This window comes from Bombina bombina, chromosome 7, assembly GCF_027579735.1.
Source record: "Bombina bombina isolate aBomBom1 chromosome 7, aBomBom1.pri, whole genome shotgun sequence".
Classification (NCBI taxonomy): Eukaryota; Metazoa; Chordata; class Amphibia; order Anura; family Bombinatoridae; genus Bombina; species Bombina bombina.
The window spans coordinates 93,834,616-93,862,075 of record NC_069505.1 but is presented as its reverse complement, the minus strand read 5'-3'; the positions used below and the strand labels follow the sequence as shown (position 1 = coordinate 93,862,075).

Below are 27,460 nucleotides of genomic sequence, written 5' to 3'. Positions count from 1 at the left end.
TGCCCTCTCATAAGTAACTCCACATGCATGAGCACAATGTTATCTATATGGCACACATAAACTAATGCTCTCTAGCTGTGAAAAACTGTCAAATGCATTCAGATAAGAGACGGCCTTTAAGGGCTTAGATATTAGTATATGAGGCTACCTAGGTTTAGCTTTCAATTAAGAATACCAAGAGAGCAACGCAAATTTGATAATAAAAGCAAACTGGAAAGTTGTTTAAAATGACAAGCCCTATCTGAATCATGAAAGTTTCATTTTGACTAGACTGTCCCTTTAAGGCCAGATGATCTAAAACTCTCTGCTCTGGTCTAAGAAATCTAGTCAGTACCACAAAATCCCTCAAATAATTTTAGAAAGGGACATTTTCCCCTTAGATCCTTTTATCTAGCATTAGATTTGTGGATGTGAAGGGCGGCCACAAACATTGCAATAGAACCCTAAAAAAAAGCCCCCAAAAGATTTTGCATGATTTCTTTCCATGCCGTAAGTTTTTGACCACTCCTGGACCACCCACTTTCAAAGAAAATACAGCCAGTGAATAGAGTATACTTATGTATGCCTGCTCTTGATTGGCACACCAACTGTATTCCCATTTGGAGTAGAATAGGAGCACACATTTGACAAAATATTTAAAATTATAGTAAATGTAAACAGTAAATATTCTAAGCATGAATAAAATAAAAATCCTACTTTTGAAAGCCTTATTTATTTTTCATTTTAATTTCCAAGTTATTTGTTTTTACTTGCATAAAATGCGTTGTCTATTATTATTATCCCAACTCCCTATCCCCCCTTTGTAAATGCATAGACCATTATAAGATATAAAGGGCTCGATTTATCAAGCGTCGGCGAATATGGGCGTACCTGCAGTCGTAGGCAGACGAAGCCTTTGATAAATCAAGCCCAAAGGCATATCCCTGGGGAGATTATAGCAGTAAGCACCAGAACTGGGCTGGGACCAAAAGGGCAGAGCAGACCTTATCAGTTAGACAGCTGTCCACTAGGTAGCCATAATACACCAGAGTTCTCGTCCTGCAACACCTCTGCTTAAAGGTATATGAAACCCAGATTTTTTTCTGTCATGATTCAGATAGAGCATGCAATAGTGATGTTGCGAACATGAAATTTTCAGTTCGCGAACGGCGAACGCGAACTTCCGCAAATGTTCGCAAACGGGCAAACCGGGCGAACCGCCATAGACTTCAATAGGCAGGCGAATTTTAAAACCCACAGGGACTCTTTCTGGCCACAATAGTGATGGAAAAGTTGTTTCAAGGGAACTAACACCTGGACTGTGGCATGCTGGAGGGGGATCCATGGCAAAACTCCCATGGAAAATTACATAGTTGATGCAGAGTCTGGTTTTAATCCATAAAGGGCATAAATCACCTAACATCTCTAAATTGTTTGGAATAACGTGCTTTAAAACATCAGGTATGATGTTGTATCGATCAGTTAGTGTAAGGGTTACGCCCGCTTCACAGTGACAGACCAAACTCCCCGTTTAACGCACCACAAACAACCGCAAACAGTCCATTTGCACAACCGCAAACTCCCCATTTGCACAAGGTTGGATACCAAGCTAGCCATGTCCCGTTCCTTGTCGTCACTGATGTCATTGAAGGTTTCTTCCTCCACCCAGCCACGTACAACACCAAGGGTCCCCGAAAGGTGACAACAAGCCCCCTGGGACACCTGCTGTGTTTGGTCTTCCACCTCCTCAAAGCCACCTTCCTCCTCTGACTCCTCTTCTTCAGACTCCTCTCTCTGCATTGCCTCTCTCTGCGTTATAATGTAAATTATGACATTTTGGGAAGTCTCCCTAAGTGTGATGCGGGAATCCAGACGTGGACCCGTTGCTCAGTGTGCCTAGAGGGATATGGCTGCACCTCACTGACGAGGTCCACAATAGGCCGAAACGTACGGCTGGGGTTTTGCTGTTTCTCTCGTTCAGAGAAGAATTGCCTGGTATTTCGGGGCTGGACTGTACTGTGAAGTCAGGATCAGACTGATATGCTTCAGGAAAGTTTTTCTCTGTGAAAGGCACATGTTGAACAAAAAGAGGCTGCTTCTTGGGTGGTAACTAGCCATAGAACAAGCTATTATGCTATTGTTCGTTTCCAGGTTGAGCGTTTCTCTCTTTTTATTTATGCAAATTATGACATTTTGGGAAGTCTCCCTAAGTGTGATGCGGGAATCCAGACGTGGACCCGTTGCTCAGTGTGCCTAGAGGGATATGGCTGCACCTCACTGACGAGGCCCACAATAGTCCGAAACGTACGTCTGGGGTTTTGCTGTTTCTCTCATTCAGAGAAGAATTGCCTGGTATTTCGGGGCTGGACTGTACTGTGAAGTCAGGATCAGACTGATATGCTTCAGGAAAGTTTTTCTCTGTGAAAGGCACATGTTGAGCAAAAAGAGGCTGCTTCTTGGGTGGTAACTAGCCATAGAACAAGCTATTATGCTATTGTTCGTTTCCAGGTTGAGAGCTTCTCTCTTTTTATTTATGCAAATTATGACATTTTGGGAAGTCTCCCTAAGTGTGATGCGGGAATCCAGACGTGGACCCGTTGCTCAGTGTGCCTAGAGGGATATGGCTGCACCTCACTGACGACGCCCACAATAGGCCGAAACGTACGTCTGGGGTTTTGCTGTTTCTCTCGTTCAGAGAAGAATTGCCTGGTATTTCGGGGCTGGACTGTACTGTGAAGTCAGGATCAGACTGATATGCTTCAGGAAAGTTTTTCTCTGTGAAAGGCACATGTTGAGTAAAAAGAGGCTGCTTCTTGGGTGGTAACTAGCCATAGAACAAGCTATTATGCTATTGTTCGTTTCCAGGTTGTGCGCTTCTCTCTTTTTATTTATGCAAATTATGACATTTTGGGAAGTCTCAATAAGTGTGATGCGGGAATCCAGACGTGAACCCGTTGCTCAGTGTGCCTAGAGGGATATGGCTGCACCTCACTGACGAGGCCCACAATAGGCCGAAACGTACGTCTGGGGTTTTGCTGTTTCTCTCGTTCAGAGAAGAATTGCCTGGTATTTCGGGGCTGGACTGTACTGTGAAGTCAGGATCAGACTGATATGCTTCAGGAAAGTTTTTCTCTGTGAAAGGCACATGTTGAGCAAAAAGAGGCTGCTTCTTGGGTGGTAACTAGCCATAGAACAAGCTATTATGCTATTGTTCGTTTCCAGGTTGAGCGCTTCTCTCTTTTTATTTATGCAAATTATGACATTTTGGGAAGTCTCCCTAAGTGTTATGCGGGAATCCAGACGTGGACCCGTTGCTCAGTGTGCCTAGAGGGATATGGCTGCACCTCACTGACGAGGCCCATAAAAGGCCGAAACGTACTTCTGGGGTTTTGCTGTTTCTCTCGTTCAGAAAAGAATTGCCTGGTATTTCGGGGCTGGACTGTACTGTGAAGTCAGGATCAGACTGATATGCTTCAGGAAAGTTTTTCTCTGTGAAAGGCACATGTTGAGCAAAAAGAGGCTGCTTCTTGGGTGGTAACTAGCCATAGAACAAGCTATTATGCTATTGTTCGTTTCCAGGTTGAGCGCTTCTCTCTTTTTATTTATGCAAATTATGACATTTTGGGAAGTCTCCCTAAGTGTGATGCGGGAATCCAGACGTGGACCCATTGCTCAGTGTGCCTAAAGGGATATGGCTGCACCTCACTGACGAGGCCCACAATAGGCCGAAACGTACGTCTGGGGTTTTGCTGTTTCTCTCGTTCAGAGAAGAATTGCCTGGTATTTCGGGGCTGGACTGTACTGTGAAGTCAGGATCAGACTGATATGCTTCAGGAAAGTTTTTCTCTGTGAAAGGCACATGTTGAGCAAAAAGAGGCTGCTTCTTGGGTGGTAATTAGCCATAGAACAAGCTATTATGCTATTGTTCATTTCCAGGTTGAGCGCTTCTCTCTTTTTATTTAAGCCCCCTGGGACGCCTGCTGTGTTTGGTCTTCCACCTCCTCAAAGCTACCTTCCTCCTCTGACTCCTCTTCTTCATACTCCTCTCTCTGTGTTATTATAAGGTGTGTTAAGTAGTACTATTCCTATCAGTTTAATCCCTCTTACGTCCCCTATCAGGGGATGTGTATATCGCATCGATTTTAGGAACCGGGAGATGGAAAAAGATGCTTGGTCGGTCCTCCTACTTCAAATTTGGGGCACTGAGCGTGCAATCTAATGTGCCACCAGATAGGAGTGGTGTGTTAAGTAGTACTATTCTTATCAGTTTAATCCCTGTTACGTCCCCTATCAGGGGACGTGTATATGGCATGGATTTTAGAACCGGGAGATGGAAAAAGATGCTTGGTCGGTCCTCCTACTTCAAATTTGGGGCACTGCGCGTGCAATCGAATGTGCCACCAGATAGGAGTGGTGTGTTAAGTAGTACTATTCTTATCAGTTTAATCCCTGTTACATCCCCTATCAGGGGACGTGTATATGGCATCGATTTTAGGAACCGGGAGATGGAAAAAGATGCTTGGTCGGTCCTCCTACTTCAAATTTGAGGCACTGCGCGTGCAATCTAATGTGCCACCAGATAGGAGTGGTGTGTTAAGTAGTTCTATTCTTATCAGTTTAATCCCTGTTACGTCCCCTATCAGGGGACGTGTATATGGCATCGATTTTAGGAACCAGGAGATGTAAAAAGATGCTTGGTCGGTCCTCCTACTTCAAATTTGGGGCACTGCGCATGCAATCTAATGTGCCACCAGATAGGAGTGTTGTGTTAAGTAGTTCTATTCTTATCAGTTTAATCCCTGTTACGTACCCTATCAAGGGACATGTATATGGCATGGATTTTAGGAACCAGGAGATGGAAAAAGATGCTTGGTCGGACCTCCTACTTCAAATTTGGGGCACTGCGCGTGCAATCTAATGTGCCACCAGATAGGAGTGGTGTGTTAAGTAGTACACATGCCTGAAAAATTAGTTGGTGGCGGATAAGTCACGCAAGTCATCCGGCATTCAGAGATCAAATACAGCAGCATGTGGACCATTTTTAGCCCAAGGCAGCTCATCTTATCAGGCCTTTTTTAGTCGAATGTATCGCCCCACTGTCAGTCCCTTCGGGATCCATCCCTCATTCATCTTAATAAAGGTGAGGTAATCTAGACTTTTTTGACCTAGGCGACTTCTCTTCTCAGTGACAATACCTCCTGCTGCACTGAAGGTCCTTTCTGACAGGACATTTGAAGCAGGGCAGGCCAGAAGTTCTATCGCAAATTGGGATAGCTCAGGCCACAGGTCAAGCCTGCACACACAGTAGTCAAGGGGTTCATCGCTCCTCAGAGTGTCGATATCTGCAGTTAAGGCAAGGTAGTCTGCTACCTGTCGGTCGAGTCGTTCTCTGTGGGTGGACCCCGAAGGGCTGTGGCGATGCGTAGGACTTAAAAAGCTCTGCATGTCCTCCATCAACAACACGTCTGTAAAGTGTCCTGTCCTTGCCGGCGTGGTCGTGGGAGGAGGAGGATTACTTTCACCTCTTCCCCTGTTAGATTCCCGTTGTGCTGTGACCTCACCCTTATACCCTTATAAAGCATACTTTTTAATTTATTTTGGAACTGCTGCATCCTTTCCGACTTGCGGTAATTCGGTAACATTTCAGGCACGTGGACACCCAGTACAGGTCGTTCTCCTTCAGCCTTTTTATACGAGGGTCCCTCAACAGGCACGACAGCATGAAAGACTCCATTTGCACAAGGTTGGATGCCGAGCTACTCATGTCCCGTTCCTCGTCCTCAGTGATCTCACTGAAGGTATGTTCTTCCCCCCAGCCACGTACAACACCACTGTGACAACAAGCACCCTGGGATGCCTGTTGTGGTTGGTCTTCCTCCTCCTCCTCAAAGCCACATTCCTCCTCTGACTCCTCTTCCTCACAATCCTCTTCCAGCGTTGCCGCAGGTCCAGCAAGCGATGCTGATAAGGCTGTTTCTGGTGGTGATGGTGACCACAACTCTTCCTCTTCACGCTCATCTACGGCCTGATCCAGCACTCTTCGCAGGGCACGCTCCAGGAAGAAAACAAATGGTATGATGTCGCTGATGGTGCCTTCGGTGCGACTGACTAGGTTTGTCACCTCCTCAAAAGGATGCATGAGCCTACAGGCATTGCGCATGAGCGTCTAGTAACGTGGCAAGAAAATTCCCAGCTCCGCAGAGGCTGTCCTAGCACCCCGGTCATACAAATAGTCATTTACGGCTTTTTCTTGTTGGAGCAGGCGGTCGAACATTAGGAGTGTTGAATTCCAATGGCACATGTGTCAACTTGCCCAAATTCAATGCCACCAACAAATTTCTTCCGTTGTTACAAACCACTTTGGTTGGTTCGGAGTCAGCCACTGATCCACCTGTGGGTTCAGGGCGGACAGGAGTGCTGGTCCAGTGTGGCTCTCTGCTTTCAGGCAAGTCAACCCCAAGACGGCGTGACTCTGCCGTATCCGGGATGTGGAATAGTACCTGGGGAGCTGGGGGGGGGTGCCGTTGATGTGGATCAAGATGCAGGAGCAGAAGAGGACTCAGCCGAGGAGGTTATGGAAGATGATGGAGTAGGAGGAGTAGAGGAGGTGGCAGCAGGCCTGCCTGCAAGTCGTGGCGGTGTCACCAACTCCTCTGCAGAGCCACGCATTCCATGCTTGGCAGCCGTCAGCAGGTTTACCCAATGCGCAGTGTAGGTGATATACCTGCCCTGACCATGCTTTGCAGACCAGGTATCAGTGGTCAGATGGACCCTTGCCCCAACACTGTGTGCCAGACATGCCATTACTTCCTTTTTCACAATCGAGTACAGGTTGGGGATTGCCTTTTGTGCAAAGAAATTTCAGCCGGGTACCTTCCGCTGCGGTGTCTGAATAGCTACAAATTTTTTTTGAACGCCTCAGACTCCACCAGCTTGTATGGTAAAAGCTGGCGGGCTAAGAGTTCAGACAAGCCAGCTGTCAGATGCCGGGCAAGGGGGTGACTTTGTGACATTGGCTTCTTACGCTCAAACATGTCCTTGACAGACACCTGACTGTGGGCAGATGAGCAGGAACTGCTCAAGGCGAGAGACGGTTGAGAGGGCGCAAGGAGGACAGCAGTGGTTGACGTGGCTGAAGATGCTGGACCAGGAGGAGGATGGCGGCTTTGTGTTTGTGTGCTGCTTGTACTCATGTGTTGATCCCATAGGCGTTTGTGATGTGCGATCATGTGCCTTCGCAAAGCAGTTGTACCTAGGTGGGTGTCGGACTTCCCACGACTCAGTTTCTTTTGGCACAGGTTGCAAATGGCATCACTGTTGTCAGAGGCAGACACACAAAAAAATGCCACACTGCTGAGTTCTGCAATGACGGCATTCTGGTGGTGGCAACAGCATGCGTTGATTGGCGTGCTGTCTGGCTGACCCCGGGTGCCGATGCATGCTGTCTGACTGTGCCACTAGCTCCTTGCGACAACCTCCCCCTGCTTCCAACTCATCTCCTTCTCCTCTCTGTCTCCCCATCTGAACTTTCCCCCTGTTCTTCTTCTCTTCTAGCGGGCACCCACGTGACATCCACGGACTCATCGTCATCATCAACCGCTTCACTTGTATCTGACAACTCAGCAAAGGAAGCAGCAGCGGGTACAACATCATCATCATCATCACACTGTACGTCCATGTGTATAATGCTGCCTGACTGAGACATATCCCTGTTATCTACATCCTCTGGCAATAATGGTTGTGCATCACTATCACTCATTTCTTCCAACTGATGTGTAAATAACTCCTCTGACAGATCAAGTGAAGCGGCTGTGGTGCTAGTGTTGGTGGTGGTGGCAGGCGGGCGAGTGGTAACTTGAGAGGTGCCCGAAGCTAAGCTGGAGGAGGATGGTGCGTCAAGGTTCCGAGCGGAAGCTGTAGAAAATTGGGTGTCCTGTGTTAGCCAGTCAACTATGTCCTCAGAACTGTTCGAGTTCAGGGTACGTGACCTCTGAACACTGGGCATTATTCTAGGGCCAAAGGGAATCACAGCACCACGACCATGACGACCCCGGCAGGGTGGCCTGCCTCTGTCTGTCATTTTTTTTCGATTAGTGGTACTATGCGTGCAAGCTACTGTGACAACAGATATGAGTGGCACTGGCAGAAGTTGGCAGAGTAGACGCTGTAGGCCTGACACGCTTTCAGACAACTAACTGCTATTCAATCTATTACAGTCAAAATTGTATTTTTTTTTTTAAATGTACACTACTGTTACATCAGATATGAGTTGCACTGGTGTGACACTGTGCCCTGGCAGGCACTGAAACGCACACGTGTGAAGGAAACTGACTGCTATTATTTCACAGTCAAAAAAGTGTTGTTTTTTTTAAATGTACACTACTGTTACACCAGATATTAGTTGCACTGGTGTGACACTGTGCCCTGGCAGGCAGGCACTGAAACGCACACTTGTGAAGGAAAGTGACTGCTATTATTTCACAGTCAAAAATGTGTTTTTTTTTTTAAATGTACACTACTGTTACACCAGATATGATAAGAGAAAAAGGGGCCCAATGGCACTACTGAGATGTTATAGGGAATATAATTAGTAGTAATAGTTATTTAAATAATAACTTGGAGGAAATTAACGTACATGTGTTCCTCCAACTGTTACGTGATGCAAACGTTGGTGCTGTGTACCGGTTAATGAGAGAACAAAAGAAGATCAAAGTCTTCAGAAAATATACACATTTATAGCACTCAAATTCCCTGAATGTAGAATATGACTGAGTTACAATTGGCAGGTGTGCAGGAAAACTTAAAATATAACTTTTATTGGAACTTTAAAAAAATGTAGAACAATACACATTAAAAACACAGGAATAGTGTTAGCTCAAAAGAAGAGAGAGTGGTAATAGGGGTTTGGATCACTGACTTAGCAGCGATTAATCCTTGCAATTTGCAATTTATCAGGAAGTTGTAATAATGAAAACTGAGAGTACATCTATGGTTCCTCAATCAGATGGTTGATCCTTGTTTATGTATCACAAGGGTCAAGTACAATAATTAGTTCAGACACTATTGTTGATTACAGGGAGGTTTAACATGAGAGACCATGCATGGGTAGTTAGTATGATACAACACTTATGTTAATGTATATGATTATGGCATATTTGTGATATACCATGTACTTGGTTTGACATTTGGTATTTTTGGATAGTCTAAATATCATACATCATGCATGAATATTTCCTCTGACGTTCCTATTTGATTATTTCGTGACAGTAATAATTTTTGTACAACTTGCAATTGTTGCGGTATAAACCCAGGGTGGTAATTATTCAGAACAAATATATCTCTATCAGGATTAATGTACCAACTAAATGACCAGGACTAATGTTTATATTGGTAGTGATCAATGTGAAGTATCCCTGTATTAATAGATATTTATATCTCTTAACAATTCCTGAAATTAGCCCAGGACATTGAACAGGTGGTAAATTAAATCATAGTATATTACAATGCGTTCTGAATCACTAATATTGGGTTAAATTAGTGTCTAAGGGTTAAATTGTCCTGTTAATATATATCCCCCATATATTGTACCAATATTTCTGTGTATTGCTATTGTCTGCAAATATTGCTTGTCACGATTTGCTAAGCCGTTATGATAACTGTCAGAGACAGATCAGGTTTGCTATATACCTGGTCTGTTAACAACACGTGTGAAGGAAACTGACTGCTATTATTTCACAGTCAAAAAAGTTTTTTTTTTTTTAAATGTACACTACTGTTACACCAGATATGAGTTGCACTGGTGTGACACTGTGCCCTGGCAGGCAGGCAGGCAGGCACTGAAACGCACACGTGTGAAGGAAACTGACTGCTATTATTTCACAGTCAAAAAAGTGTTGTTTTGTTTAAATGTACATTACTGTTACACCAGATATGAGTTGCACTGGTGTGACACTGTACCCTGGCAGGCAGGCACTGAAACGCACACGTGTGAAGGAAACTGACTGCTATTATTTCACAGTCAAAAAAAGTGTTTTGTTTTTTAAATGTACACTACTGTTACACCAGATATGAGTTGCACTGGTGTGACACTGTGCCCTGGCAGGCAGGCACTGAAATGCACACATGTGAAGGAAACTGACTGCTATTATTTCACAGTCAAAAAAGTTTTTTTTTTTTTTTAAATGTACACTACTGTTACACCAGATATGAGTTGCACTGGTGTGACACTGTGCCCTGGCAGGCAGGCAGGCAGGCAGTCAGGCACTGAAACGCACACGTGTGAAGGAAACTGACTGCTATTATTTCACAGTCAAAAAAGTGTTGTTTTGTTTAAATGTACACTACTGTTACACCAGATTTGAGTTGCACTGGTGTGATACTGTGCCCTGGCAGGCAGGCACTGAAACGCACACGTGTGAAGGAAACTGACTGCTATTATTTCACAGTCAAAAAAGTGTTGTTGTTTTTTAAATGTACACTATTGTTACAACAGATATGAGTGGTGGCACTGGGCAAGTGGGAACAGTATACGCTGTAAGCCTGACACACGCGCTGGCAGGCAACTGCAATTAGATTACACAGGAAAAAAAAAAACGGACTGATGTTCTAGCCCTAAAAAGGGCTTTTTGGGGTGCTGTCCTTACAGCAGAGATCAGATGAGTCTTTCAGGACTGTAGTGGACACTGAATACACTAGCCTAGCTATCGATTTCCCTATTTAATCAGCAGCAGCTACACTGTCCCTCCTCTCACTAAGAATGCAGCTTGCGAATGAATCTAAAATGGATTCTGTCCAGGAGGTGCGAGGATCTGGGAGGTGGGGTCTGCTGCTGATTGGCTGGAATGTGTCTGCTGACTGTGAGGTACAGGGTCAAAGTTTACTCAATGATGACGAATAGGGGGCAGACCGAACATCGCATATGTTCGCCCGCCACAGCGAGCGCGAACATGCTATGTTCGCCAGGAACTATTTGCCGGCGAACTATTCGCAACATCACTAGCATGCAATTTTAAGCAACTTTCTAATTTTTACTCCTATTATCCATTTTTCTTATGAAAGCGATATTTAGCGCTCCACTTGTAATATGGCCTTTAATCTGTGGCTGGTTTAGGAGTAGGGATGGGCGAATGTGCAATTCGTTTGGTAGAACAAATAGTCCTGTGAATATTCGTTTTGGATAATCAAATGTTGATAAAAAAATATCCATTATAATTTGGTAATCAAATGTTATTTCCGGTTATCAAATATTACTTTCATTTTTAAATGCTCATAATTAGATCGAATATTTACATTTCAAATTTCAAATGTAACATTTGATTTAACAAATACTATTCAGAAATTCAATAGTACATGTGGTAGGGAATTTAATAATAGATAGAAATATATATTTTTCTGTTTCAAATATTGTATCATTTGGATATTAAATTTAAAGAGAGCATTAGAAATACTATTGCAAATATATAGATTACAATTTTTTTAGTTCAAATATTGCATAATTTGAATCTAATTATTAGAAAAATACTATTCGGATATTACATTTTAAAAAAGCATTAGAAATACTATTACATTAAACGAATGTCAGAATGTTGTACAAACATTCGAAATTCGAAACAAACTGACAAATGTGTTAAAATGTATTTCATGTTTTCCAATGTTGCAAAACATTCTCCCATCTATATTTAGGAGGCAGTATATTTTCATCTATCTATCTATCTATCTATCTATCTATCTATCTATCTATCTATCTATTTCTATCTATCATATATCCATTATCTTTCTGCCTGTCTATCTCGCTGTCTTTCTATTTTGAGTTGTATCCTCTTTTCATTCTCCAGGTGGTAGACAAAGACCCCGGGTTACAAATCTTCAATCTTACAAATGCATTCCTAACCTAATCAGGTTTAAATGCCCCTTGTCTACACTTGAAGAGATCATCATATTGTTTACCAGGTACTCAGATTGTAAGTTCTCAAGCCAAATTGAATGTTCCATGGACAGTAAACATTTTAAAATTGTAATATATAAGACTAGTTTATGCACAGTTTAATACTTTATTTATTTTGCTCCTTTTTCCTCTAATTGTAAATAGACTAAATTAAACTTCCATGATTCAGATAGAATATGCAATTTTAGGACACTTTAAATTTACTTCTATTATCAAATTTACTTCATTATTTCGGTATCCATTGTTGAAAAGCATATGTACATATCCTCAGCTGCAATTCACCCTAGGAACTTGCTGGTGATTTGTGGCTACACACAAATGCCTTGTGTCATTGTCTCATTACACATGTTCAGCTAGCTCTCAGTAGTGAATTGGTGCTCTGGAGCCAACTTGCAATGCTGTTAAACACATAGTTAAAGGCATAGTTATGTGCATGATATAGTGCAATAATAAAAAGCTCTAATAAGATATTAGAGAATTTCCTTTTTACCTTTTATTCCTCTTCTAGTCTGAGAGCAGGCTTCACAAGCTAACATTGCCACATATCTCTCCCTAATTTGTAGTTAGCCCTGCGTTTCCAGAGCTTGAAAACACTGAGGATGTGCAGGGTACGTCCTTGGTCATTAACGACTGTTTTTTGTAGGACGTACCCTGCACGTTAAGGGGTTAAATGTTAAAAAGTTTTATTGTAATGTCCTGCACTTCTGAGACCTAGCTGCACCCTTCAGGTGAGCCAATAAAAAGAGACATATATGTATAATCAACAATCTCCTGCTAGCTCCCAGCAGCACAGTGCTGCTCCTAAGCATACCTAGGTATGCTTTTAAAAAAAATGGAACTAAAAGAATGAAGCAAATGTATTAAAAATGACAAGCTCTATCTGATTCATGAAAGTTTAAGTTTGACTTTCATGTACCTTTAATCAAATTTCCAAATGATGTGATCCTTGTTAACAAGGCTTCACCAATAATATTTTACTCCTGGTTACTAAAAATTGTTGAGGGTTGGGACCTATTTGCTGCCCTTTCAATTTCAAATAAATGTGTTGTCCCCAGCTCTAAGGGAAAAACCTTCATCCTCCCAATACATTCTGTATTCCTCCTTTCCCCTATAACTTTTTTTTATCTTTCTCAGTCAAGAATCTATATCAGTTTGTATTGGCATACAAAATAGTTCTACACTCCATAGAGAAGGTAAAAAGCAGAAACTGTAACCTAAGTTTTCAATATGCTGCAAAAGAAATCGGTGGTTTAGGTATTTTGCAAAACTTAGGTTACATCAGGGGAGGACTGGCAGCTTTTCACCCAGTATAACCCAGTGATCCAGTTATAACAACCCAGCCCTTATAAAATGCTATATTTGATATCACAAAAAAAAGGTAGTGGGTATGTGGCCCCTTCTATGACATGCATGTAGGGCAGCCTACAGCTATAGTAACCAGGACTTCTGGGTAGTACAGGCAGGCGGCAACCCACTGCTAATGTGCATAGCATATTGGGCACTGGGCTGGGCAGGGGAGATTTAGGGACAGACAGCATAGTATGAATATATCTACAGCTACAAAAATACCATACACACCGATGTACATATATTTATATATATGTTTTTATGTTAATATACACATGCTGTAGACAGACAGATACATATTTAACCCCTTCCCACCCAGACTTATTTGTCTGCATCAGAACAAAGTTCCTATGTAAAGAAATAAGTAAAAATTGAAGTCACGCGATCGTTCATGTGATCCCGTGATTTCAATGATGGGATCGTGTTAGGGGGGATTGCCTATGATGCTAGGCACAGCCTCCAACCCGCGATACCATTCAGGAAGTGCCTTTGGCTACAGTAAAGCCAAACGGCTATTACATTCTATGCCGTCCTAAGAGCGCTAAAGCCTAGTGCAGTTAGAACGGCATAGAACGTCCTGAGGGCAGGAAGGAGTTAAATGCCTTACTCAAAAAAACAACTGGCCCTGATTTAATCATCAAGAGTGGCCTGGGGGTACAATTGCCACGCTCCCTCCTAGTCCAGTCCACTCATAGTTACATTATGGTTTTTTTTCATTTCCAGGGAGTGTAGGAAAAGCACAGTTTTGTACACAAAAGCAAGAGATATTTAATGTCCTGTTTATTAATGCTTAATATGTAGCTGCATTTCACCACCTGTGAATTTTCTGTTTTAGGTAACTTCCATTACACCCAAGGAAGTGACCCCTCCTCCTCAGTGCTTTGTGAAGGTGAGTAAACAGCCACACCTCCTTTTGTTTAGTTTTTTTTCTTCAGTTTGTCTCAACATTGCTGTGACTTCAGATTGATACATATATACTTGCAATGCAATTATTTATTTATTTTTGTTGTTTACTATTAATATTATTATTATTAATGTTATTGTTATTTAATTTTATTGGAAAGTCAAAACTAATCAAGTGAAATTACACTTTCATGATTGAGATAGAGCAGCAATTTAAAACAAATTTCCAATTTGCTTCCATTAACAAAATGGGCAGAGTCTCTTTATAGTTACACTTTTTGAGTCAAACACTCCTACTGAGCATGTGCAAGAATTCACAGAATATACTATATACATTTGTGATTGGCTGATGGCTGTCACATGATACAGGGAGAGTGGAAATAGATATTTAAATTTGTCAGAAAAAATCTACTATTCATTTGAAGTTAAGCAGTGGTTGCTGCAATCTACCCCTGTAGTTTCCAGATCACTGGAAACAGGAGTTAAGAAGCAGCAGTCTTAAGAAATACAGGGTTTAAAAATTACAAGCACAGAGGGGAAAAAGTTGTTAGTCCATTCACTATTAAAGATATGAAAACTTTAATATCTTACTGGTCCATCGTGATGTCTTATTCTTCCAGAACTAGTGAACTTCAGGGTGTTGGAGAAATTATGTTTAATGAGATAAATGTCCCCACTCTGGAAATATGAGTGGGTGGAAACAAGACAAAAGCCATGCTCTTTATGGAAGAGGTCATGGTCAATGCAGTCACTTTTAATCTACAGGGAGTGCAGAATTATTAGGCAAGTTGTATTTTTGAGGATTAATTTTATTATTGAACAACAACCATGTTCTCAATGACCCCAAAAAACTCATTAATATCAAAGCTGAATAGATTTGGAAGTAGTTTTTAGTTTGTTTTTAGTTATAGCTATTTTAGGGGGATATCTGTGTGTGCAGGTGACTATTACTGTGCATAATTATTAGGCAACTTAACAAAAAACAAATATATACCCATTTCAATTATTTATTTTTACCAGTGAAACCAATATAACATCTCAACATTCACAAATATACATTTCTGACATTCAAAAACAAAACAAAAACAAATCATTGACCAATATAGCCACCTTTCTTTGCAAGGACACTCAAAAGCCTGCCATCCATGGATTCTGTCAGTGTTTTGATCTGTTCACCATCAACATTGCGTGCAGCAGCAACCACAGCCTCCCAGACACTGTTCAGAGAGGTGTACTGTTTTCCCTCCTTGTAAATATCACATTTGATGATGGACCACAGGTTCTCAATGGGGTTCAGATCAGGTGAACAAGGAGGCCATGTCATTAGATTTTCTTCTTTTATACCCTTTCTTGCCAGCCACGCTGTGGAGTACTTGGACGCGTGTGATGGAGCATTGTCCTGCATGAAAATCATGTTTTTTTTTAAGGATGCAGACTTCTTCCTGTACCACTGCTTGAAGAAAGTGTCTTCCAGAAACTGGCAGTAGGACTGGGAGTTGAGCTTGACTCCATCCTCAACCCGAAAAGGCCCCACAAGCTCATCTTTGATGATACCAGCCCAAACCAGTACTCCACCTCCACCTTGCTGGCGTCTGAGTCGGACTGGAGCTCTCTGCCCTTTACCAATCCAGCCACGGGCCCATCCATCTGGCCCATCAAGACTCACTCTCATTTCATCAGTCCATAAAACCTTAGAAAAATCAGTCTTGAGATATTTCTTGGCCCAGTCTTGACGTTTCAGCTTGTGTGTCTTGTTCAGTGGTGGTCGTCTTTCAGCCTTTCTTACCTTGGCCATGTCTCTGAGTATTGCACACCTTGTGCTTTTGGGCACTCCAGTAATGTTGCAGCTCTGAAATATGGCCAAACTGGTGGCAAGTGGCATCTTGGCAGCTGCACGCTTGACTTTTCTCAGTTCATGGGCAGTTATTTTGCTCCTTGGTTTTTCCACACGCTTCTTGCGACCCTGTTGACTATTTTGAATGAAACGCTTGATTGTTCGATGATCACGCTTCAGAAGCTTTGCAATTTTAAGAGTGCTGCATCCCTCTGCAAGATATCTCACTATTTTTTACTTTTCTGAGCCTGTCAAGTCCTTCTTTTGACCCATTTTGCCAAAGGAAAGGAAGTTGCCTAATAATTATGCACACCTGATATAGGGTGTTGATGTCATTAGACCACACCCCTTCTCATTACAGAAATGCACATCACCTAATATGCTTAATTGGTAGTAGGCTTTTGAGCCTATACAGCTTGGAGTAAGAAAACATGCATAAAGAGGATGATGTGGTCAAAATACTCATTTGCCTAATAATTCTGCACTCCCTGTATTTTTATGTTTTATTTGTATGTTTGTAAGCAAAACTAAGCAATATAGGGCTAGATTACAAGTGGAGCGCTAATTTATCGCACGCCCGCAAATGGGCAAATTCACCTGTTTGCGGGCGCGTGATAAATAACCAGCCATTAAAAGCATTTTAAATACCTGCACTAAGGAGCCCATTTATCAAGCTCCAGATGGAGCTTGAGGGCCCGTGTTTCTGGCGAGCCTGCAGGCTCGCCAGAAACACCAGTTATGTAGCAGCGGTCTAAAGGCCGCTGCTCCATAACCTCTCCGCCTGCTCTAAACAGACGGACAGACATCGCCGCAATTCAACCCGATCGCGTACGAGGGGGTTGATTGACACCCCCTTGCTGGCGGCCAATTGGGGACGTATTGCTCTCCGCATTCAGCGAGGTCTGTCGGACCTGATCCACACTGTTGGATCAGGTCCAACAGACCTTTGTTAAATAGGCCCCTAAGTAGTGTTTATGGGCTAAAGTTGGCAGGAATGGGGTGTTAGAAAAAAGAAATGGCACTGAAAGTGCCTTTGCATTGTGGTCTATGCGAACTCTATCTATCTATCTATCTATCTATCTATCTATCTATCTATCTATCTATCTATCTATCTATCTATCTATCTATTGGGTTCCTTTCTGAACTTAGTTAGGGCGTTAGCTTGTCTTAGGTGCAGCGGGAGGGTGTTCCAAGTCTTGGCTGCCAGGTGAGAGAAGGATATGCCTCCCGCTGTGGTTTTCCTGATGCGGGGATGACTGCGAGTGTCTGGCAGGGGTGTAGAAGGTAACGCGGTGGTTCAGGTATTTGGGACCGATGTTGTGGAGGGCCTTGAATGCGTTGGTGAGAAGCTTGAAGGTTATTCTTTTGTTGATGGGGAGCCAGTGCAGGTCCCACAGGTGTTTGGTGATGTGGCATCGACGAGGGATGTCAAGGATTAGTCTGGACGAGGCGTTCTGGATGCGCTGTAGTCTCTTTTGGAGCTTGATGGTTGTTCCGGCATAGAGTGCATTACCATAGTCCAGTCGGCTGTTGACGAGGGCATGAGTTACAGTCTTCCTGGTCTCGGTTGGGATCCATTTGAAGATCTTTCGCAGAAGGTGGAGTGTGTGGAAGCATGCAGAAGAGACAGCGTTGATTTGCCGGTCCATGGAGAGCGATGAGTCCAGGATGATGCCTAGATTTCGTGCATGGTCTGTGGGGGTTTGAGGGTGTCTGAGGGCTGTGGGCCACCAGGAGTTATTCCAAGCGGATGTGGTGGGACCGAGGAGGAGGACTTCGGTCTTGTCTGCGTTCAGCTTTAGGCAATTGTAGCTCATCCAGGTGGCGACTGCTGTCAGCTCGTCATGGGCGTTTCTCTTGGCGGTGGTGGGGTCACTGGTGAGTGAGATGATTAGCTGGGTGTTGTCGGCGTAGGAGACAATGTTGAGGTTGTGTCGTCGGGCGATGGTGGCGAGAGGGGCAATGTAGATGTTGAATAGGGTGGGGCTCAGTGAAGAGCCTTGGGGTACACCGCAGCTGATTTCTGTGGGCTTGGAGGTGAAGGGTGGGAGTCTAACTTTCTGGGTTCTGCCGGTGAGGAAGGAGGTGATCCATTCCAGGGCTTTGTCGCGTATGCCGGCATTGTGTAGTCGGTTGCGGATGGTGAGGTGGGAGACAGTGTCGAATGGTGCTGAGAGGTCTAGGAGAATGAGGGCGGCGGTCTCTCCTCGATCGAGTAGGGCGAGGAGGATGGTCTCGGTGCTGTGGTTGCTCCTGAAACTGGATTGGGAGGGGTCCAGGGTGTGGTTGGCTTCGATGTAGTCAACGAGTTGCGCGTTGATGGACTTCTCAATGACTTTGGCTGCAAAGGGGAGCAAAAAGATTGGGCGGTAGTTCTTCGGATCATTGGGGTCGGCCGTGTGTTTTTTCAGTAGGAGTTTTAAATGCGTGCTTCCAATCATCCGGGAAGGTGCTGGTTTCGATGGAGCAGTTGATGGTGCTGCAGAGCTCGGGGGCGATGGTGTCACCCGGTTTGTTGAAAATGTGATGCGGGCATGGGTCCGAGGGTTCTCCGGAGTGGATCGATCTCATGATTCTGATGGTGTCCTCTGTGGTGAGGGGGCTCCAGATGGTCCGTAGGGGGTAGGCGGTGGTGTATTTGGGTGAGGTATCGGTGGGAGTTGGTGGGTAGGCGGTGTTGGTTGTGTTCTGGGGCACGAAGCTGTCATAGATGTCGACGATCTTGCGGTGGAAGTACATTGCGAGGTTATCGCAGAGGTCCTGGGAGGGCGGGATGTCGTTGGTGTCGCTGTTGGGACTGGAGAATTCCTTGATGACTGTGAATAGCTCCTTGCTGTTGTGGACGTTGGCATTGATTCTATCTTGGATGGCTGTCTTCTTGGTGGTTTTGATGAGGTGGTGGTGGGTAGTGATGGCTTCTTTGTAGGCTGTTTTATTTGAGGGGGTCTTGCTGGATCTCCAGGTCCTTTCCAATCGCCTGCAGTGGCGTTTGGAGTCCTGGAGGGCAGGGGTGAACCAACTAGCCTTGTTGGTGGGTTGGCGGTTGGATGGTTTCTTGAGAGGGGCGAGGGTGTTGGTGTAGTCTGTGAGCCAGTGGTGGAGGTTGCGGGCGGAGGAGTTGGCATCTGTGGAGGTAGCTGGGGGGCACTTGTTCAGGGTGGAGTGCAGTTGGTCTTCGGTGATGTTGTTCCAGTTTCTGCGGGGTGGGTGGTGCTGCCGGAGGTATGTGGTGGGTTTGTTGAAGGAAAAGTGTATGCAATGGTGGTCGGTCCAATGGAGTTCGCTGATGTGGTTGACTGAGATGTGGTTGCCTGCAGAGAAGATAGGGTCGAGTGTGTGTCTGGCTAAGTGGGTTGGGGAGTTGACAAGTTGCTTTAGTCCGATGGTTCCAAGGTTTTCTAAGAGGTTGGCGGTGTTGTGGTCATTGGGGTTGTCTAGGTGGAAGTTAAGGTCACCGAGGAGGATGTAGTCTGTTGAGGGCAGGGCGTGGGGTGCGATGAGGTCGGTGATGGAGTCACAGAAGGCAGGACGAGGTCCGAGAGGTCTGTAGATGAGGGTGCCACGGAGGGTGGTGTTGGGACTGACCTGGATCTTGAAGTGTAGGTGTTCCAGGCCTGGTGAGTGGTAGTCGGAGCTGGTTGTGACGTGGAGGGAGTGTTTGTGGATGATGGCGATGCCTCCTCCCGGTCGGTTGCTGCGGTCCTTGTGGGAGATCTTGTATCCATCGGGGATGGCGATGTCAGGCATTGATGTGGGGTTCAGCCAGGTTTCGGTAAGGAAGGCAACATCTGGGGAGGTGGAGTTGAGCAGGTTCTAGATTTCGACGGGCTGCTTGCGGACGGAGCGGGTGTTAAGGAGGATGCAGTTGAAGTGGTTGCGGTTGTTTTTGCGTGAGGTGACTGGCAGGTTAGTGGTTCGGAGGGAGGAGAAGGCGCGTGAGGTGACTGGCAGGTTAGTGGTTCGGAGAAAGGAGAAGGCGCAGTTGCGGCAGGTGAAGGGTCCTATGGTGTTCGGGGATGCGTGGTGGCAGGCAGATCTACAGTTGTTGAGATGGAGGAGGGTGCTGGCGTCGTAGTGGCGGTGGTTTTAGGAGCCAGGGTTAGTGGCGCTAGACGCGGTCCAGGTGCGGACGGGCGCAGACAGGCTTGTCTGTTCTCAATAAATATATGCTGTATGTATATGCTTATATACATATAAATGTAAGTGTTAATATATGTATATAAAGATATTGCACACAGAGAAAGTCCAGCACTCACTTATAAGCTCTCAGCTAAGATTAAAAGCTAAAATGGAATAAGCCTGTGCACCCTTCACTTGTTCCCAGTTTGCTGGATTGAGAGCTTGCATTGTGTGGCTGTTTAATTTGTTTTGTTTAATTTATTTTGTAATTTTCCCTATGGGCCTTGCACCCAGACCTGTCTGGGGTTAACTGCCTGTGACTCTGGGGACATTGCAGCTTCCTGAGAGTGCTATTGTGCACCCAGGGCTGTGCATGTTGCAGGGTCATGGGATGTGTACCCAGTCCGGTCTGAGAGTGCAGTCCCCTTCTGTGTTTTGCATATAAAAATATTAATACATAAATATATATGTATATATTCATATATATTTATATTTGCTGCCCATCCCTGCGTGACTTACCCCCTTCGCTTCGCTAGTTCTCATACCGTGTCTCACCCATTGGAGCCTATGGAAGTGAGCTCTAGTGAGTGCAATGCTTCCGTGCAATGCAAATGCGAGGTTGCTTTTGCATTGCACCTCACTTTTAATACCAGCGCATATTTGCGTGCAGTGGTATTACTAAGTTGAGCACAAAATATTGCTTTTGCAGAAGCAATATTTTGTTCTCAACTTGTAATGTGGCTCATAATATGTTGGTGTGCCACCCAACGCATTGCAATGTAGTTTTGGAAAATTATAGAAGCTCTGTGCAAGAAGATAAATATCCCTCACTCCACACCTTTTAAAGCCTCTATTGTGAGATTTTGGGGAGGAGCCGTTCACTTTCCTCAGACATCAGATTCTTTATAACAGTGAGGGACACAGATAAAGACACATATAAAGGGACATGAAGCCCAATTTTTTCTTTTATGATTCATATAGTGCACACAATATTAAACCACTTTTTATTATATTTCTATTGTCAGATTCAGCTAATTCTCTTAGTATCCTTTGTTGAAGGAGCAGTAATAAACTCCGGGAAGCTAATTGAACACATCAGGTGAGCCAATGACAAGAGGCATATATGTGGAGCCACTAATCAGCAACTATCTTTCAGTAGTGCATTGCTGCTCCTGAGGCTACCTAGCTGTGCTTTTCAACAAAGGGTAGCAAGAGAACTAAACAAATTAGATAACAGAAGTAAATAGGCAAATTCTTTAAAATTGTATGCTGTATATGAATCATGGATTTTTGACTTACTGTCTCTTTAATAGTTATCACTCGGTGTGATCTTCATATTTATATTTGTGCACCAAACACCACCGGAACGGGCACCTTGGTATGGTACTCGTAGCATTCAATCTTTATTCCATAACAATAAGTTTAATGTTAAGACAAAGGATATAATCCATCCAATCATGATTTCTATATAATGTAATTGCCATTAAAAATAACCAATTAGAATTTTGCAAAAATATGTTGGTTAGGAGTCTGAAAATGCACAATGTTATTAAATAATAACCAAAGGTAAACATTGTTACGAAAACACTTCCAGATGGGCTATATAAATGGATCATCTACAAAACATTTATGCAAAAAAAGTCTAATGTACTATGTCCCTTTAAAGAAATTCTTCAGTGTATGAAAAAACAAATCTGTTCCACAGTATCAGCATAGGCTATAAAAAAATCTGTTTGCATATGTTGAGCTTTCTACATATAGAACATTTATGACCTTGTGCGAGAGGAGGATAATAAATAATATAGGTTGTTTATTAAAAAACACAAATCAAAATTAAACTTTCATGATTCAGATAGAGAATGCTATTGTATACAACTTTCCAATTTACTTCCATCATCAAAATGTGAAAAATCTTTTTATATGCACACATTTTAATGCACCAGTTCCTACTAACCATGTGCAAAAAATCATTTTGTGATTGGCTAATGGCTGTCACATGATGCATTGGGAAGGAAAATTGAACTATGTTTGAAAGGTGTTAGGTCCCTTAATAGTATAATTGCGTGGTTTTCTCTTGTAAGGTGTATCCAGTCCATGGATCATCCATTACTTGTGGGATATTCTCATTCCCAACAGGAAGTTGCAAGAGAACACCCACAGCAGAGCTGCTATATAGCTCCTCCCATAACTGCCATATCCAGTCATTCTCTTGCAACTCTCAACACGTATGGAGGTAGTAAGAGAGAGTGGTGTATTATAGTTAGTTTTCTATCTTCAATCAAAAGTTTGTTGTTTTTAAATGGTACCGGAGTTGTACTATTTTATCTCAGGCAGTATTTAGAAGAAAAGAAGATAAAAGAAGGCGCCAACATAGTGCGGTTACCAATGAGATGGGACACGCAATGCAAATAAAACCAAATGCTCACAAGATGAAGGACACTTGAAAAGTGTCACAAGTGCCTCCTGGACTCTCAGAGTTGTCCAGCTAACTCCCACTCCACTGTGGTGGTAAGGTCCCGCTTGTCTCTGCCAATTTGGATGGCTGTGCTGGTGGTCTTGGCTCCCAGCCAATGTTCAAAAAGGACTCACTTGCGGTTTCCTCAAATCAAGATATCCAATTCAGATCCGTGCTCTCCAAAGAGGAGTGATACAGCAGGGCAAAAGGTAGTTTGTATTGTAATAGCAAACTACAATATTACCAATATAGATGTTAGAAAAAGAAAGTTCGTGGCTGCAATCTTAAAATCAAGAAGACTTTATTTACACAACGTTTCTCGGTCTGTACGTGACCGTTTCCTCAGGTGCATAAGTGTATAGTGAACACATAAAAACCACGAACTTATAACAATTAGTACGGCGTCTCCAAATGCATACTGCGCATGTACGTAGGTGTGTCCCCATGCTGGGAGTTCCATTGGCGTGAACTATCCAATGGGGTGCTTGTGGATACACACCTCCAAAGTTACGAATGTGATGGGATATTACCCAGTGCGGTATTAGCAAACAGCCCGCACAGTTTAAAAGCCACAATGGGCTCTGATAATCTAAAAATCTAATGATTTAGTAAAATACATAAATGTAAAAAAACAATATATAAAAAGTATATAAAATATATATATAAAATATTAACTACCAGATCGGGCACACCTACTAACACTGCACACAAAAATTCTATTATTAACATTTGTGCAGTCATTAACTCTTCACATAATCTGTTCATATACAGATGAATAATTTCATACATAAAAGATATTACAAGTGGACTATAAACAATATAAAATATATATAGAAAATATAAAATATTAGAAATATATATTTTATCTTCCCAGTGATACGGTTAAATCCACAGTTGCACATGTAAATCTGAATATTAACCCACATTGTTGGAAATAGCCAAATTAATTATCGCTATCAGAGGGAATGATTTCCTAATAGTAGATAGAGTTGTTAATGAATCAGCTTCTCTAGGATAAATGCAAAGGACTTCAAATCACGTCCAACTCGACTGTCAAATTATCAGAAGTTATAGTAAGTGTATTTACCCACTTATAGACATTATTGATATAGTGTCTAGATTTTTAAGGGGTTCCTAGACTAAAACTCAATTAACTCAAATTATGGTGCATACGTAACATTAGTATATAAATCTGTAAAAATAAAATGTATTGCATAATACACTAAATTATATACCCAAAAAGTGTATGTGAATGCTATCGTGAGTCAGGAATAGATAACCTACAAGGCTAAATAACAACTGGCCTAGGGATAGGAAGATATAAACTAAAGTATACTATAAGTGGATTTTAGAGTGATCACTATCTGGTGTTCAGTAATACTCGTATATAGAGTGCTTGAGACTCTGGTTAACCTATCTGGCTAGCATATAACCTCTGATTTAGATGAGATATTCATATTCAAGCTAGATTATAAACTCACATAGATGACAAAGGATATAAACAATAAAGTTCTAACATATCTAACAGTATGATAATATAAGTGGGGGGCCTATATAGGAGCGTAGGTGTTTTATGTTTACTGCCTATAGCAAACTATATACAGAGAGACTAAATATGGATCATTTAATTGAAGGCAGCCATGTCAATATTTGCGTTTAGGCCACCAGGGGACAGGGTGCGCATCTTCCAGATCCAAAAAGTCTCCCTTTGTCTTAAATGCAAATATCTGTTCCTGCCCCATTTGGGGTTCACTTGTTCTAAAGGGAATATGCTAAACACATTGGATGTATTAGTGTGGCATACATTGGCATGCCTAGGGACACTATGATTGGCAATGTTTTTACTAATATTCCTTAGATGTTCACCCCATCTTTTTTTGAGGTCCCCTGGTGGCCTAAACGCAAATATTGACATGGCTGCCTTCAATTAAATGATCCATATTTAGTCTCTCTGTATATAGTTTGCTATAGGCAGTAAACATAAAACACCTACGCTCCTATATAGGCCCCCCACTTATATTATCATACTGTTAGATATGTTAGAACTTTATTGTTTATATCCTTTGTCATCTATGTGAGTTTATAATCTAGCTTGAATATGAATATCTCATCTAAATCAGAGGTTATATGCTAGCCAGATAGGTTAACCAGAGTCTCAAGCACTCTATATACGAGTATTACTGAACACCAGATAGTGATCACTCTAAAATCCACTTAGAGTATACTTTAGTTTATATCTTCCTATCCCTAGGCCAGTTGTTATTTAGCCTTGTAGGTTATCTATTCCTGACTCACGATAGCATTCACATACACTTTTTGGGTATATAATTTAGTGTATTATGCAATACATTTTATTTTTACAGATTTATATACTAATGTTACGTATGCACCATAATTTGAGTTAATTGAGTTTTAGTCTAGGAACCCCTTAAAAATCTAGACACTATATCAATAATGTCTATAAGTGGGTAAATACACTTACTATAACTTCTGATAATTTGACAGTCGAGTTGGACGTGATTTGAAGTCCTTTGCATTTATCCTAGAGAAGCTGATTCATTAACAACTCTATCTACTATTAGGAAATCATTCCCTCTGATAACGATAATTAATTTGGCTATTTCCAACAATGTGGGTTAATATTCAGATTTACATGTGCAACTGTGGATTTAACCGTATCACTGGGGAGATAAAATATATATTTCTAATATTTTATATTTTCTATATATATTTTATATTGTTTATAGTCCACTTGTAATATCTTTTATGTATGAAATTATTCATCTGTATATGAACAGATTATGTGAAGAGTTAATGACTGCACAAATGTTAATAATAGAATTTTTGTGTGCAGTGTTAGTAGGTGTGCCCGATCTGGTAGTTAATATTTTATATATATATTTTATATACTTTTTATATATTGTTTTTTTACATTTATGTATTTTACTAAATCATTAGATTTTTAGATTATCAGAGCCCATTGTGGCTTTTAAACTGTGCGGGCTGTTTGCTAATACCGCACTGGGTAATATCCCATCACATTCGTAACTTTGGAGGTGTGTATCCACAAGCACCCCATTGGATAGTTCACGCCAATGGAACTCCCAGCATGGGGACACACCTACGTACATGCGCAGTATGCATTTGGAGACGCCGTACTAATTGTTATAAGTTCGTGGTTTTTATGTGTTCACTATACACTTATGCACCTGAGGAAACGGTCACGTACAGACCGAGAAACGTTGTGTAAATAAAGTCTTATTGATTTTAAGATTGCAGCCACAAACTTTCTTTTTCTAACATCTATATTGGTAATATTGTAGTTTGCTATTACAATACAAACTACCTTTTGCCCTGCTGTATCACTCCTCTTTGGAGAGCACGGATCTGAATTGGATATCTTGATTTGAGGAAACCGCAAGTGAGTCCTTTTTGAACATTGGCTGGGAGCCAAGACCACCAGCGCAGCCATCCAAATTGGCAGAGACAAGCGGGACCTTACCACCACAGTGGAGTGGGAGTTAGCTGGACAACTCTGAGAGTCCAGGAGGCACTTGTGACACTTTTCAAGTGTCCTTCATCTTGTGAGTATTTGGTTTTATTTGCATTGCGTGTCCCATCTCATTGGTAACCGCACTATGTTGGCGCCTTCTTTTATCTTCTTTTCTATGTAGTATCCACCCCTGGGTCACCAACAGGGATCGTTTGGAGAAGTGCTTGCCTCCCGTGATTTGGACATTACGCCCACCACATATGTATAACTTTGAATATTGGGACTATTCCACTATATCATTGAATCTATTAATGATTCCACCACATTGCTGTGTCTATCACCAATATTGCCTTGCATTTTAATTTCCAGTACTTCCCCTTATTAACTTAAGGAGTATACTGCTAAGACATCACTTTATCACTACCACTATTTGCTATTTTAGTTTATATCTAGGAACTACTTACTTGTTTCCTATTTTGATCTGTATTTTGTATAACGATCTATATATGATAGTTATTTGCATTTAGATTTTTGTATCACTGTGATTTTGTTTCACTGTTATATTGACAGTTGATTATTAGACCGTTGGCGCACTAATTATACACTTTTACAGTATTTAGAAGAAGAATCTGCCTGCGTTTTCTATGATCTTAGCATCTTGTAACTAAGATCCATTGCTGTTCTCACATATGTCTGAGGAGTGAGGTAACTTCAGAGGGAGAATGGCGTGCAGGTTATCCTGCTATAAGGTATCTGCAGTTATAAGTTTTTCTAGGGATGGAATTGCTAGAAAATGCTGCTGATACCGGATTAATGTAAGTTAAGCCTAAATACAGTGATTTAATAGCGACTAGTATCAGGCTTACTATCAGAGATATATACTCTTATAAATTTGCAATATAAAACGTTTGCTGGCATGTTTAATCGTTTTTATATATGCTTTGGTGATAAAACTTTATTGGGGCCTAGTTTTTTTCCACATGGCTGGCTTAAATTTTGCCTAGAAACAGTTTCCTGAGGCTTTCCACTGTTGTAGTATGAGTGGGAGGGGCCTATTTTAGCGCTTTTTTGCGCAGTTAAAATTACAAACTGAGACATCCAGCTTCCCTCAGCAGTCCCCTGGATACTATAGGACATCTCTAAAGGGCTAAAAAGGCTTCCAAAATCGTTTTATGGGGAAGGTAAGGCCACAGCACAGCTGTGGCAGTTTGTTGTGACTGTTAAAAAACGTCTATTTCATTTTTTTGATCCGTTTTTTTGCATTAAGGGGTTAATCATCCATTTTTCAAGTGGGTGCAATGCTCTGTTAGCTTATTACATACACTGTAAAAATTTTGTTTGATTTACTGCCTTTTTTCACTGTTTTTCAAATTTTGAAAAAATTTG

At 42.2% G+C, this 27,460-nt stretch overlaps 1 protein-coding gene across 2 annotated transcripts in view; it reads left to right on the top strand.

Annotated features, from left to right (window-relative positions):
• HRAS (HRas proto-oncogene, GTPase) overlaps window positions 1–27,460 on the top strand; it is a 198,690-nt gene that overhangs the window by 24,420 nt on the left and 146,810 nt on the right. The window contains exons 2-3 of one of the 2 annotated variants that reach the window (XM_053720185.1): window positions 11,814–11,939; window positions 14,106–14,159. The gene's annotated coding sequence lies outside the window, so the exon portion shown is untranslated. The remainder of the gene's footprint in view (window positions 1–11,813; window positions 11,940–14,105; window positions 14,160–27,460) is intronic. The other variant, XM_053720184.1, reaches the window with a different exon arrangement.